Below are 2,500 nucleotides of genomic sequence, written 5' to 3' on the forward strand. Positions count from 1 at the left end.
GTGGCTAAACTTCTGCTGATTTTAGTTCTAACATTTGTTGTCCATTACAACCATGGCGGCCATTTTGAAAAATGGCTACCAGAAGAATAAAAGACAAAAACAAGAAAATATAAATGATTTCTATGGTTCCAAATATGTAGGTTATGACTTGACACCAAACAGATTCACCTTATTGGCCATTTTAGAGCAAACATTTATGGTCAATAACAATGATGGCGGCCATCTTGAAAAATGGGAATTTACCAATAATCTCTGATAATTATTGGTAATTTTAAATCCAAATTCCTTGATGACAGTTTGGAAAAACCAGAACCGGACTTTGTTCCAGTCGTGTTGTTTCCATAGCAACCTGAAGCTCCATGGTGACTTTCTGTCCCTGCCTTCATCAGCATGGAGCCGGTCGGGTTCAGGCCCGGCCCAGAAGGAATCCCAGCAATAAGAGGATTAATGGGAGCGGGAAGGGTCAGGCAGGAGGAGGAAGAGGAGGAGGAGGAGGAGGAGGAGGAGGAGGAGGAAGAGGAGGAGGAGGAAGAGCAGGAGGAAGAGGAGGAAGAGGAGGAGGAGCAGGTCCAGGTGAAGGGGCGGCGGTTTGGGCCGACAGGTGGTGATCTCTGATCCCATCAGGACTAATCCAGAGTGAGTCCCTCTGGGTCAGGGTGTGTGTGTGTGTGTGTGTGTGTGTGTGTGTGTGTGTGTGTGTGCGTGTGTGTGTCCACTTGGACCTGAAAGCTGCTGCAGGACATCCAGAACCAGCGGTCCAGTTTGGTTCTGGTTCTGCTGAATAAACGGATCCATGGAGCCGTTTGTAAAGTTATACAATAAAAACTAATCTGGTCATTCATTCATTCATTCATTCATTCATTCATTCATTCATAACACACGGTTTAAACTAAGTATTTAATTAGCAAGCTAACTACTTGGCTCTGAGCTAAATGTGTAGAAGTGGACCAGAACCACCAGGTCCAATAGTTCAGCTTTTTTCTTCCATCGACCTGAGCCTGAAGCAGAAAACCGTCTGGTCCGAACAGCAGGTTGGTTCTGATGGTTCTGTTAAACCCACACCAGGTTCCAGTGAGGTTGCAGCCTCCCCGTCGGAACCACCGAGTTCTCCTGCAGCTGATCTAACCGGGTCGTTTCTGAAGGAACCAGAACTGATCCAGGAACCCGGGAAGACGCCGACCGCTGCAGGTTCCTGCCTCAACGCCATCGGATCTCTGAACAGACGGACTAGTCCAAGTCTCAGAAGGACTAGTCACTCTGATGACTCTTTGGGTCGGGTCGGTTCTGTCAATGCGTCTGACAGATGAAGGAACATCAAACTCCTTCAGTTCCCATAGGACCGGTTCTGTGGACCGGATCAGGCAGAGGTTAGTGTCAGGCAGCAGCACTTGGCTCTTATTGGCTGTTCTGGGTTCTGGAGTCGGTCCAGATCCAGGGACAAACAAGTTACTGTGTGAATATTAATGAGCTCTTCAGAGGAGGCTCAGAAACTGCTGGTTCTGTGTGAATGGACCTGGTTCTGTGTGAATGGACCTGGTTCTGTGTGAATGGACCTGGTTCTGTGTGAATGGACCTGGTTCTGTGTGAATGGACTGGCCCACATGCTCTTACAGAACGTGATGCGTTCATTAATGAATCCCTGCAGATCCAAAGTTTTCTCAGACCGGACCCAACAGAACCGACCCGAACAGGAACCATGACGTCTGTCAGCATCGCCATGGCGACCCAGGCTCGGTTCTGGTTCTGGTATGAAGGTAGAAGGAAGTAAATAGATTCCACAGAGACTGCTGGCGGCTTTTATTTTGGTAGTCACTTCCTGTTACCAGGAGGTGAAAACATGGAGCCGACAGCCACTTCCTGCCAAATAAAACGCTAAAACCGACACAAATTTAGCTCTGAGCAAATATTTTAAATGTATTTTTTCCATTTTTATCTTCAAACTAAATATTTAATTTGGAGCCTTTAGTTAGTTAAAAACATATTTTAGTGATTCTTGAGAATAGGAACAAAATGGGTTTTAATTTTACCTTTTTTTTAATTATTTCTCAACCTGATTTATGCAAATAAAAAAAAATAATGTTTTGGAAATGTAAAGATGTCCAGGCTCCCAGTTGCAACGTTTTTTAAAAATAAAATTTTTAATGGACCTGACCCAGAACGTTGTCATCACCATTTGACAAAAATAAATAAAAAATAATTTTTAATGACCCTATTGGTGATATTTTTACTCATCTTACAGACAAATGCTTCTCAAGAAACAAAATAAATATTATTTAAAACAAACAACAAAAAGTCCATCTGATGGAGTTGACACAGAGCTGAAGGTGACAAACTAGTGAGTAAAATGAAAAACATGGTACATGTGAATTAATGCAATTTATGTAAGATACATTCAAATGAATTAATTGCACATTTAAGTGAGATTTGACGACAATTTCACTGAAAGAGTCACAAAAACTCTGACGGACCTGACAAAAAGCAAACCTCCCTCAGTTTATAT

General features: G+C 43.2%; 1 protein-coding gene across 1 annotated transcript in view; it reads right to left on the minus strand.

Moving 5' to 3' along the window:
• sdc2 (syndecan 2) overlaps positions 1–2,500 on the minus strand; it is a 15,966-nt gene that overhangs the window by 9,413 nt on the left and 4,053 nt on the right. The gene's annotated exons all lie outside the window — the stretch shown is intronic.

This window comes from Poecilia reticulata, chromosome 11, assembly GCF_904066995.2.
Source record: "Poecilia reticulata chromosome 11, P_reticulata-male-v2, whole genome shotgun sequence".
NCBI classification, from domain to species: domain Eukaryota; kingdom Metazoa; phylum Chordata; class Actinopteri; order Cyprinodontiformes; family Poeciliidae; genus Poecilia; species Poecilia reticulata.